General features: G+C 40.2%; 1 long non-coding RNA gene across 1 annotated transcript; it reads left to right on the forward strand.

Moving 5' to 3' along the window:
* The first annotated feature begins 10,314 nt into the window (after nt 1-10,314).
* Nucleotides 10,315-12,847, forward strand: LOC115570180 (uncharacterized). Its single transcript, XR_003981717.1, has 2 exons — nt 10,315-10,597; nt 12,125-12,847. It is a non-coding gene; the product is annotated as an uncharacterized LOC115570180 (long non-coding RNA).
* Nucleotides 12,848-13,819: the final 972 nt, after the last annotated feature.

The raw sequence follows: 13,819 nt of genomic DNA on the forward strand, positions 1-13,819 counted from the left end.
CAATGAAAACATGTCCATAGTATTTTTGACCTTTGAGTGCAAATAAAAATATAGAGGCTGTATGGTTGATTTTATTTATTATATGCTGATTATAGAATTTTTAATATTAAGCCTTACAAATATGCGAATTGAGAATATTATGGGAATCACTTTGGATGAAAAAAAAAATAGAAAATCCCATAATTTACACATTTGGAAATTTAAATATGTAGACATCACACATTAAAAAAAACATACAATTTCACATACGGTATCATTAGGGATGGGTAACTTTCACATTTGAACCGATACGGTACCGATACTCGGTACCTGCGAATCGGTACCGGTATATATCGGTACCTGTTTTCGGTACTTTTTTGCGTATATGTGTGGTAATTAAAGTTATTTTATATATAAAAAAAATAGTCAAAACTTCAGAATTTTGAATATTTGTTTAAGTGTCTATCCATTATGCTTGATTTTTGATGATCTAAGTACTAATAATAATCATGGCAACAAAAAGTCTGCAAATCAAGATAAGAAACTGCAGCAGCAGTGAGCCTGCTTTCTTTTTTTCAGCAGAATTGAGATATACTCCATGAAAGAACATTATAACATATGATATTGTATAAAATAACATTTAATTATAGTAAAAAAAAGTTGCAGTGGGCTACTTTTATAAATATGCACCATATATAGTTTTAATTATTATTATTATTATTATTATTATTATTATTATTAGTAGTAGTAGTAGTAGTAGTAGTAGTAGTAGTAGTAGTATTTTTCTGCATATTCTTGACTTTGAATGGGAGCATCTGTAACGCTGCAGTTTCTCGTCGGGCATCAATGAAGTATTTCTGATTCTGATTCATATATTATGAAGTCAGTTATTTAAACTAAAATTTAATTAACCAAGTTGACAGTATGGTAGAAAGATGTCACATTTACATGTCAGAATCTGATTATTATAGACACAGATTAAATATTTAACTGTCATGTATCATCACAGTAACAGCGTTACATACATTAGCAGCTATAAACACTCGTAAAAACATTATTAAAAAAATACAAATTGTGGTTTGGTGCGGACCTGTAGACTGAACATATAAGAAGTAGTTAATGTCTATAGTCATCAGAGAACGTTACGTTGTTTTTGGTTCGTATCTGTTTCCTGAATTAACTTATTAACTTATGGCACTTTGTAGAAGTGAGCTTTATAAAGTTCACTTCATTGACTCGTATTACTTCACGGGGCTGAGCTGCCTCCTCCCATGGCGGCGACGTTGACGTACGGTCCAGCGCTCAATGAGGCGTCTTATATGTCTATGGTGCGACCCACAGCCGGGGAGTTTCAAAACCAGGAAACAGCTGATCACAGCAGTCAGTCCATCACTCCATCCGCGGACGTCAAGATGAGCAACTGGACAGCCCCTGAGATCCAGGAGATGCTTAGCGTCTCCTCGGTCTCTGTAGCTGTCTTCGTTGTCCGCTTGTGTCGTAGCACCAAGCTACTACCGGTCGCTACTTTCAAATTAAAAGCCCCCGCTAAGAACCCAGTTCTAAACTCCAATAGGGTGCAATGTAAAGCTCTTATTTTGAAGACAAATTCGTTGTCTTTCTGACAGAGAATGCAACGTACTTTACATTCAGTCCCTGTCCCGTCCATACCGTACTTCCGCTCTAACTGACGCCCGTGAAGGTGTGTTCAGGTACCGAAATGTGGTACCGATTGACCACGTGAATCGATACTCGGTACTTCGGGGGGAATTCGGTCGGTACGAATAAAAGTAGCGAATTCGGTACCCATCCCTAGGTATCATATGGGTAAAACCACTGTATAAGTGCTGAAAGCAAATACAGGTCCATGTGGTTTATGAAATGTAATACGACAGTTGAAGAAGATCTACAGATGAAGATCAACATATTGAGAACTTCCACAAAAAGCAGTGTTGTGCTACATAATGACCCCTATTCAGTGAGCAACTTATGAAATTGTTGGGTCATATTTAGAGTGTTGCTCCAAGAAAGTTCCTGATCATCAAACACAGATTTCACAATGATAACATAATAATGTGTATGACTACTTCCAGAATCCCACTTAAAAGGGGACATTATATGAAAAACAAATATTTTCAGTGCTTTGGGACATACATTTGGATACTGAGTGCCTACCAACATACAAATTGTGAAATATGCCATCCTAGTCAGTTGTTGTGGGCTGTGTATATCAGACAACTTGTGTTGACAGAGTAGGGCTTTACAGCGGCACAGCACTGTGAACGCAAACCTCTGCACTCTCAAACACCGAATACAAGGATGAAAGGGAAAAACATGAATCGGAGACGCTCTGCTTTTTCCGGGGTTACATACACACAACTGCTCTCAGCTGCGGGTGCAAGGCTTTTATTAAACACATCCACAATAGATATCAGACAGCTGGCCTGTCAGTCGATTAATCAGTCCTCAATCAACTATAACAATCAATCAATCAATCAATCAACATAAACATTAAGTTTGCCCATCATAAACACAAAATAACAAAATATAGCCGCAAGCGGCAATCTGCGGATTCTAACCTCTTTCGCCAAAAACCGGCCACCCTGACCCTCATCCCCCGCAGTTAATGACATCGGCCGCCGTGTTCCTCAAAGATCTGTGCAACACATACCCATGATAAGCCCCAGATTTCTCCAAATTGGGTTTTCAGCTAGATGCAGATGGCATTTGTGTTATACTTTCGCATAGAGACTATTTGAACATTGAAATACACATCAGTAGGTAAAATTAGAATTAATATTTTAAAGTTTCAATAGGTATTATAATGTTAAAGAATGTACTTTTGAGAGATAGCCTATTTCAGTTTGTTCAAATTCAGTTTATTCTGAATATCCCAACAAGTAACTCAGGATATAAAGCTATTTGACTACATTTTTTCACAACCGTTGAGAAGTTGGGATTGACATATATTGTGTGAAGTATTTCTCTAGATTTTTTTTTTTCTCTTATATCTTGAAAGCCATTGAGGGATGAACCCTCATTTCAAATGATGCCGAGAGCACAATCCAAATAAAAAAGAACACAACACAGATCAAGAAAAGCTGATTCTGCCCAATATAGAAGCATCTATGAAAAAGCCAGTGCTGTTCCAGGATAACTTCATGGCATCACTTCTTTTTAAATAACTCCACTACCACGTTCATTTTCAATAATTACAAAAACAAGATATTAAAACTTCTTCTTCCACATATGAAATTAAAGTAATTGAAACATATTAAAATTCAGGTATACACCTGATGCTCTGGGTGCGAAAGGGGTGTAAGGTTTTTCACATTCACTCATGCACACAGCAGTGTGTGCCCGTAATCTGCCCCTAAGGGATGAGCTGAAAATGTTTTGGTGGGCGTATTCCTAGTCCCCTTCTGAAGATATGAAGATATCAACCGAGTTTCGTGACAATCGGAAAAATGGTTAATGATTTGGGGCCAATATACGCTAAGCCCCGCTCTTTGCTAGGACATTTTGCTTGACGGCGGCCATGTTTTTTGACCGATCGTGCTCATTAATTTTTGGAGCAGCAGTTGGGCGTCGTTTATACTCAACGTACCAAGTTTCGTGTCTCTGGGTCCTTCCAGCTTGCCATAAATTAATAAAACACAAACAATGACAGTTAATGACCAATAGGCCACGCCCACCTTCATTTCATTTTACTGTTTTTAAATCATGCAAATTAGCAAAAAATCTAGTCAGGCGGACCGTTATGGTCCAATTGACTTTTTTGTAGAGCACATTCAGCTGGACTTGTGTGTGAAATTTCAAGTCAATCAGACTTACGGTGTGAGGGGCGCGGCCTTCCCAAAAACGCATTTTCAAGCCTTAATTACAGCACCACCATGTGGCTGACTTGGTTCATGTTTTAAAAAAAGGTGATGCACATCATTTCCAACCATTGAGCCAAGTTTCAAGTTTCTGGCCCAATCCACCTCAAGGGAATATGAGCTCAAGCAGCAGACAACAAATAATAATAATAATAAACCGGCACAATTTCAGAAGGGTTCTACCCCTTTGGGGTTAGAACCCTAATAAACCGGCACAATTTTAATAATAAACCGGCACGAACTCAATACTAGGAACTCCTTCGGGGTTAGAACCCTAATAAACCAGCACAATTTCAGAAGGGTTCTATCCCTTTGGGGTTAGAACCCTAATAAACATTTAATAATTGGGAGCACCAACTCAACACTCCCACTTGCTCTCACATTATTACATCAAATCAAAAACACTTTTTTTTTTTTTGCTGTTCCTTTCAGTTTTTTTTTTGTTTTTTTTTTGTTTTTTTTCAGTTATCTCCAAACATAAACTTGGCAAACTTAATCAACTTAAATTTTGTTGTAGGTTTGGTCATCAAATCTGCTACCATCTGATCAGTAGGACAATACCCTAAGAGTATTCTCCCACAGTTCACAGTGGACCGTATGAAGTGGTACTTGATGTCCACATGTTTACACCTCTGTCTACTGACAGGATTTTTGGCTTAGGCAACAGTGCCTTGGTTGTCCTCATACACCTTAGGTAATGCATATAGATGTTTATCTATGCCTTTGTGAGGTACAAACACTCTTGGATGGTAGCAGCAAGTGCAACATACTCTGACTCACAAGTGGACAGTGATACAGTTGCCTGCTTTTTGGTTTACACGTGTAAAATCAGTCAGTGCGTTTACATGACACTCAAGAAAACCGAATTACTGCGTTAGTCTGACTATGAACGGATTTTTAAGATGCATGTATACACCTTAGTCTGACTAAAACCGGACCGGATCGGATTTCTCATAGTCGAATTACACTACGTAGATTATTCGATTGAAAGTCGCATTACTCCTGCATGTATACGTTTCCAGTGGATCGGATCGGATTTTGCGTTCTGCGCAGGTGCGAGATTTTTCCCCGGGGCCGTGAGCCAGAAGTAGATGGGCGGCGGCGTCTTTCCTCCGAAATCACGGCAAGAAAGAGCGCCAGAGTACACCTAGTTTGTGTAATTATCATGTACACCATATACGAAGTGTACAAAGATGTAGCTTCGCACTCTGATACGAGTTAAGTTAGCTGTAGGAGAAAATGTCTCCTCATAATCTACACCCATTTTTTGACTGTATCCCTTAGCAACATAGCAGGCCTCGTATTTCTCAGATCCAACAAGATTGTTTTTAATAGCATACACCCATCTACCTCCCACCGCTTTCTTACCCTTGGACAAGCTGGTTAGGGTAAATGTGTTGTTCTCTTTAAGTGAATGCATTTCCTCATCCATTGCACTGACCCACTCTCTTGATTTATCTGGGGTCACAGCTTCTGCGAATGAAACAGGTATGTTACACATGGCTCGATAAAAGTAATCTGTTACTCTGGACTTGATCAGACTACTGATCAGACACATATTTCGACATTCTGCAATCTGTGTATCTGTCTGGCAACCTCCTCTATTTAGAAGGGTAATATCTAGGCTCAGGCTCACACTTGACCTCTACTGGCTGTGGTTGGTGGCTTACTTCAGGCTGGTGTTCTAGTGGGGCACGGTGATCTGGACTTCTGGACTTGTACTGTACAAAGTCGTCTACAGGTGTTAAGTTAGTCTGTCTCTGCTGCCCTATGCCTGTTTTAGCCACAAATGTTACCACCCTGTGCTTCTGCACTTTCTTAGTGTCAGGAAAGTAGACAATGCATGCTGGACTGTTTTTGTTATACCCGATGAAAACATACTCTCCACACCTTGGATCTAGTTTTCCTTTGTCTTGTTTGTAAACAAATCACTCTGACTCAAACCTCTGCATTCTAGACAGGTTAGGCCGTCTGTCTGTCAATGCTTGGATTGGTGTCTGCTTTGTGCATTTATTAAAACACCTGTTCCTCACCACAGCAGCAGTCTGGACTGCATAAGTCCACAGTTGTTTGGCAGACTACTTTCAGTCAACATGCATATCAAAAAGCGTGCGCCAATTGCGCTCAGTAGTGCCATTCTGGTGAGGAGAGTAAGGTGCTGATGTTTCATGTCTAATCCTATGTTTAATGAGTAGACCCTGGTAACCTTTTCCTGTGTATTCAGTACCACTGTCAGATCTGAAACACTTGACCTTGCCGTTTGGGGCTGTGTCAGCTAGAAATACACAAGCACTGCAGTAGAAAAGTCATCAGTGAATGAAAGTACATATCTGTGACCATCTCTGGACTCTGGGTGGATCGGTCCTGCCAAATCTGTATGAGCTAGCTCTAGAGGTGTTTTACCCCTTACATCAGGGTCTCTATTTCTGGTTTGAAAAAAATTCCCTAGAGTACACACTTCACAATGTGGAGGTTTGTTTGTTAGACCTTTAATTCTCATGCCATGTCTGCATATCGAAACATCCCCTGCATTGGTCATCACATTCATCATCATCATTATTTACTGTCTGCAAATAATATAGTCTGTCATGTACATGAACGGGAAATTTCGTACCGTCTCTGTGAATCAGAACGTCCTTCCCTTTCTTGAAGATCACGGTGGCTCCGCTGGCATTGGCTGCTTTCACTGAGAAAATGTCTTGTGGATAGGATGGGATGTACAGGGCCTGCCTTCGCATGGTGCTCAGATGTCTGCCTCTGCTGTCAATCAGACGGACCTCTGCATGGCCATGGCGCTCTGCCACCCCCTTGCACCTCGTGCCGTCAGCCAGCTCCACGGAATGTGTCTTGGCCTGGAACTCCTCATCAAACCTCTTGAACTTGGCGAGATCTGTGATGATATGCGAGGTTGCTCCGCAGTCGACCATCAGGTCCCTCATGTTGACACCTGCTCTGGCCAGGTGTCCCTTCAGGCCGCATTTGAAGCATGCCAGGTCTGCTACTGCCCTCTCTGCTCCCCCGTCAGCTGCGCTGGCAGGTCTCCCTCTCTGCTGCTGCTGCATACGCGCCTTCATCACATTGTCACCTGTTGCTGCAACCCACATCTTTTCTGTGTCCTCGTAGCTGCGTAGCTTTGCTTTAAACTCTGCAAAAGATATGGTTTCATCACGCTGTGTGACATGGACTGCAAATGGATTGAAGGACTCAGGCAGCCCCTTCAGAACCACAGCTACCAGTAGTCCGTCACTTAGCGTTTCACCAGCATTTCTCAACGCTGTGTTTGCGGTCTCAGCGGATCACATACTCAGTCACACTTTCACTGTCTGACTTTTGAAGTAATGTTAGTTCTGTATAAAGGTGGATTATACATGGCTTTCCTTTACCTCGGTAATAGTCTCTCAAAATCTTCAGAGCTCCTCGGCCATCATCGGCTGCCTCTCGCATTACCAGCGATAGACTTCTATCATCTAAGAACTGAATAAGTTCTGCATATGCCTCGTCATTCTTGGCTGCATCCATTAGCATCGCCTCTGCATCTTCCGTGTCGGGGTCATTTAAAACAATGTCTTTAAGACCCTGCAGATGAAGGATTGTTTTCATGTCCGTCAAACATGAGCTGAGACCAGCAGCTTGTATCTGCAAGGCTTTTGTTAAACACACCTACAATGGATATCAGACAGCTGGCCTGTCAGTCAATCAATGAGTCCTCAGTCAACTCAAACAATCAATCAATAAACATAAACGTCAAGTTTGCCCATCATAAACACAAAATAACAAATAAACTTTGATAAATAAATTTGATAATTGGGAGCACCAACTCAACTATAATTGGCATTCAGTAAGCCATTCAGATTTTGGCCTCCTTCTTATGTAAGGTTGAGGCTCATTTGAATAATACCGCCCCCAATCTAAGTATCCCAGCAATAGCGTGAAAAGAACTTAACGCCAGCGCTAGACATATATCTGCTTTTTAGTTGTTAGCTGCACAGACCGGCACAGTTTTACCAAGGAACTACCAGGATATTTCTAACATGACTAGTATAGAGCTAATAGAGACAGGAGCTGCTCTGTTGTTGGCTGTTAGAATCAACCAAAAAGTCTTCATCTACTCTCATCTGAGGATGTCAAAACCCAGCAGATTAACTTTATTTTTGATGGGAATTTGACAGAAATGTCCCTACAAGGACTGAAAAATGGCTGGATTGCGTATGTGTGTGTATTTCACTTGTGGATGGATCAGGTATTTCACAAGCTCGAGGATGTGTGGATTATAGTGACATTAGGAATTGCATGATCAACAAGGGCCAGTAACTGTACAGGCTGAAGAAGTTTGATACTGGCTGCCTGTGTCTAGACGCCAGACATGAAACTGTAGTTTTGCCATGTTTTCTGTTGCTGTGATGTTTATCAGCCGATTGCATCAGGTGTTAGCATGCATAGGGGTAACATTGTATATTCATAAGACATAGTTACATGTGTTGATTCCCTTTGATTTGATTGCCTTTGCTGTGTAATTTCAGCGACTGTGGAATTCACCAAGGACATATCAGATTAAGAATGACAAACCAAAAAAATTCCAGCAAATAATTTGACATGAGATAAACTAGAATTATTTTTTAAAATTCATTTAATTAATGATTTCCCTTTCACAAGTCTACCATGAAATTAGAATCATAAATAGGAGTTGTTCCATCCAATGGAAATGTAATGGCATAGAGAAATTATTTTAAAATTCCCTGCTTAAAAAAAGTCTTTACTGATGTACATTGAATAATTTGTTGAGGAAAAAATGATGTAACATCAGTCAACGGAAACCAAAATCATCAACCCATTGAGGGCTGGATTCAAAATCACTCTGGAAATCAAAGTTGAAAAAAGGAAATCACAGGCTGATCCAACTTTGACAATGTCTGGGCATGCTCTTCACAAGCTGACGGATGGTGTCCTGGGAGATCTCCTCCCAGACCTGGATCAGGGCATCAATGAGCTACTGGACAGTCTGTGGAGGTACTTGGGAGTGTCGGATGCAATGATTCATAACCTCCCATAGGTTCTCAGCTGGATTTAGGTGAGGGGAACAAAGGGGCCAGTCAATGCATTAGTCATCTAGGAGCTGTTTAACTGACACGGTGATATACTGTGATGATTAAGTGCTCTCTTAATTTCTTAATTTTGTCTTTATATCTCAATAATACTGAATAGATAATAATATAGATATAATTAAAAAACGGATTTAAATAATATGTTACAATACAATCATATATGTGCTTTATAGTATATATAACGACAGATAGGGAGAATATGAAATAGAAATCTGTACAAATATGTGAAAAGTCCTGTTTTTGTCAGAGAAGGCGAGGACATCCAAAAGTTTGTTGTATATTTATAGCTTCACCCCTTGATTCAGAGACCCTCCACAGCTGCGTGTGTGCCTCCCCACAGGGTCACTCTTGATCCAGAGTGGGAGTGTGTAGGGATTGGTTTGGAATTGGGCCTTGGTCTCACAATGGAATGAATAATGGTCTCTTGGATGCAAGTCCTGTGCTTGTTTGCTTGTCCCTATGTGAACTTTCTGGCTCTTTATACTACTTTGTCTGACTTCCTTCTTTGCTGTCATAATAATTACTTGGGTCGTAAAAGTAAGCGCCTTTCACATTCCAATGGCTTTTCTGTTGAGGAGAGGCTGTTCTAAGCAAACATTGCTTTTCTTGTCCAAATACAAGGTTTAATCTACAGTATATATTTACCTACATTTAGAGTGCAACCACGGCATTTTTTTGGTACAATCTTCCATCCCAACATGTCAGTTGCCCTTTACTTCTTAAGTTTGATGCCATAGTTACCCCTCCAGTGTCATTTCTCATGGCACCCGTACCATATCACCACTGTAGTGCAGCTGAGACAGGCCCCAAGGAAGGTTAGAGAGGTTAGAGAGGCGATTTAGGGAGGTTTATTTAAATTACATAGTTATTTTAATCCAAAGTATGATCTTTTACTGAACCAAAGAAAGTTTTTGAGCACAAATCCAATCAAACTATAAATGTTGCACAAAATTAAACAGTCTAAAAGTTATAATATGTCATTATATGTAAAATCTGTGACTGCAAGCTTTATTTTGAAAGTTGAACTGGACGTTGGGTATTTACTGTTGCTAACTTGACCACAGAGCTAAACTGACACTAGTGCTGTTTCCCAATTCAGGGTCTGCACACTTCAAGGACCCGCCCTTTGCGGTCTCGCGGAACACAGTTGGCAAGTAACGAAGTAAAAATACTTCGTTACTGTACTTAAGTAGGTTTTTCAGGTATCTGTACTTTACCTGAGTATTTATTTTTCTGACGACTTTTTACTTTTACTCCTCCTCTTCTTCTCCTTACATTGTCAAAACAGGCTTGTTACTTTTTTTTTTTCCCCTCCGCGGATGACGACACAACGTATAAGACGTAACTACCTAGAGAGTGAAAGTCAACCACGGAGAGAAGCACCGTGAGTTACAGGTTGTGTTAGAGAGAAAACTTGCAGCAGCGACATGGAGGAAGAAAGTGAACAAACCAGGGAACGACGACACATCATATTCGGAGAAGCAAGACATTCCCCATTCATGACCTTATTTAAGAGAACTGTGAGAGGTTGTCGGCTCCAAGAATGATTCATGGCGAATGCGTTGTGTCCTGTGCCAACCTAAAAACCACGAGCTTCTGGCGTTAAAGAACTCTCCGTCAAATCTGAATAAACACATACAGGTAAGGTGTATTTTCAGTTGTTATCATTAGCTCATTTAGCATTTCTTGTAGGCCAGTTTACAACATTAGCAATGCTATGACAACACATTGTTTTGATACTATAGAGCTAACACTAGCTAGGGCTCGGTAAATAAAACAACAACCCAATAATCCTCAATTAATTGCCGTTCTGCCACTGTTGTGAGGCGTTACTCTTCAGGGCTCTCTGCCAGAAAGTTCCTCTTTGGTAGGTTTAGGGGTTGAATGGTGATTTAGGTTCAAATAAATACATGTTCTGTCCAGTGGCGGCTGGTGACTGAAAAAATTGGGTAGGACAGGAGGAAAACCAGTCCACGGTGTCATGTTATTTTATACAAGTCAACTAATTAACCCTACTTTCTTATATTCAATGAAAATTAAGCAACAAAACAATGACTTACAAGACTTCTTTCAAAAAACATTTCATTAAAAAGCTAATATACAAGACAAAAAAAAAAAAAACTTCTATCACTTTCGGAATTCGAACCCCAGTCACCTGAATAGCAAGCAACTGCGCTACCCCAATGCTATCTTAGCACTCAACACATGATCTTCACGCCAGTGTCTTTGTTGCTGCTCTGTATTGTGTGCGCTGTAACTGTGTTGCTGTCCCGGTCGTGCCGCTAACTTTATGTCCTCCAGCAGGACGAACGAAAGAAACAAAACTTCTCTCTGATTTCTCCTAACAGTTTTTTTTCTTTCAGAAATGTGCTTATATTTCCTTGAAACCGATTCCAATATCGCTGAAAACTCCATATTTCTTGTCCGAGCATGGCTGGCAGTGAAAGCTGTAAAATACATAGTAGTATTTTTTGTTTACGGTTGTATAAATGTGAGAATGAAATTTGGGAACTGTTATTGGACCAACCTGCTGTCAATCTTGTATTCTGGTTGCTGATTGGTAAGGGAGGACGTCCTCCCTTAGCGCGTCAAATTACGTGTCTTAGCCAATCATAGATCAGCATGAAAAAATCTTAAATGCATTGAGTCGATGGAAGGAGATCCCTCCTACGGAGGACAGAAGCCCTCCGTCCTCCTCTAGCCCCCACCTTCCTGCTCCCTGCTCCTCTCACAGACTGCTCTGTCTCCTCCGTCTGCAGCTGTCGCTGTTCAACCGTTTTAAGTGGATTTTCTTCCAAAGAAGAAACTTTTTTTAATGATATATATATAATATTTTATAAATGATACTGAGATTTGGTAGTGATTTATTTCAACCAGTTACTCTTTCTTAAAAAAAAAATTGATCTTGCTCTTGCCTCTCAAAAATAGAGGAGGACCAACCTCCTCTGCCTCTATGGACGAGCCTCCTCTGGTTCTGTCAGTAAAAGCTTTTAAGCCGAAAGGTCTGAAGGCTAACGTCCCCTGTGTGCCAATAGTTGTTAATCATCTATGTCAACTCCGCACAAAGACAACGTTAAACATTTATCTAACAATTGTGTCAGGTGAACCACTTTTCTCTTATCTTTGTGTACGTCTGTGTCTTATATGTGTGTGTTGTCACTCCTACAGAAAGCACGTGAGTCACTTGGAGAGACACCAAAACCTCACTGCACCTACTTTGAAGAGGAAGTCGACCTCAGATGAAGGCCCATACAAGCACGTAAACTGTGGGAAACCAAGCTAGAGTCCTACCTGGCCTGCCCGGATGATACATGGATGTCCTGAAATCCTTCCCAGCAGTCTGCAACGTGTCACTGAAGCTCAACACACCTCTACCTGCCTCAGCTGCCTGCGAGAGGCTTTTCAGCACTGCAGGACTGATTTTCAGACCCAAAAGTACATGCCTGGATTCAAAGAACTTTGAGAACCAGATCGGCTAAATAAACAATTTTGGGATTCCTGTAGAGATGAGTGAATATCTCACAAAAAAAAACCAACTTGATTAAACTAGTTTCCATGTTGATCATAATGTTTTAAGTTCTGTTGCTGAAATGGAAAACTGATTTGCACATTGGCGTAAATTAAGCCTGTCAAAACAAAAGTTTTTCTATATAAAGTGTTAAAAGATACAAATTCTGTTAAAAGTAATATGTTAAGTATAGTATTGAGAGTACCAAAGCTGTTATAAAGCTGAAGTATCCAGGTGCTCATGGAGGACCTCTGGTCAATTCAGTCTTGATTATTCTGTCTGAAATTTAACTTGCAGCAAACAGACCAGTGATTTATTTATTTTTCTCTGTACCAGAGCTGTGCAGGTTGTGAATAAAGGAAAAAAATGTTGTGTGCCAAGAACTTTTCGTTTTGTTGAGTTATCAAAAGAGGTATTGTGTATTATTGACGGCAAAAATTATTTTTTACTTTTTACTTTTGTACTTTTCAGAGCCTGTACTTTTTTACTTTTACTTGAGTAAAGGAGCTGAATCAGTACTTCTACTTTTACTAGAGTCATTTTTTACACAAGTATCTATACTTCTACTTAGTACCAAATGCGAGTACTTTTGACACCTCTGTCGCCGAATGAGTGTACTTCGGTGCGCCCTGCAGGCCGCGTCAACTTTTGTTAAATGGGACAGTCTACCCTTCGCAGCATTTCCTGGTTGCGTCACCAGATGTTCCCGCCTCTACTCGGAAGAGGAGAAGCGGTTCTGGTTTATCTCCGGCTGAGAGGACCGTGGAGAGGTAAACCTGTTATTGAACCCACAGTAATGTTATCAATATTATCATTATTAGCTAGCTAACAGTTTGGGGTCATTAACATACCGATACATTATGTTAATGCTGACATATAAACTGCTGATCGCCACTTAGGGTTTTATTTAAATTTTAAAGGTATTATTCCTATTTAAAGTGTTTGGTAGATAGTTTTGTTTGTTGTAATGATTTATTATTATTATAATTATATCATGAAATTGCCTCTTTCTTAAAACATTCTTAATGACCTGGCAGCCTTGGATGGAGTCAGAACTGCAGACCCAGTTGATGGAGGATGTGGTGGACAGAGGAGACTGGACCCCCAAACACCCTGAGTACCGACCCAGATGATGTCCCACTGACACCATCCAGCCCAGCAGCACTGCAGGGACTCCTGCTCAGCCTGTTACTGTACATCATCTGTAACTGTTTTAAAATTGCTTTTAATAATTGTTTTTGTTAATAGTTAATAATAATCTGTAAATAGTTATTTATGCTGTAATTTTGTAAATAGTTGTAAATGTTAAGACCTTAATAATAAAAAAAAACATCAATCCCTTGTTGTCCCTGAAA

This window comes from Sparus aurata, chromosome 19 (assembly GCF_900880675.1).
Source record: "Sparus aurata chromosome 19, fSpaAur1.1, whole genome shotgun sequence".
In the NCBI taxonomy this organism is placed as follows: Eukaryota; Metazoa; Chordata; class Actinopteri; order Spariformes; family Sparidae; genus Sparus; species Sparus aurata.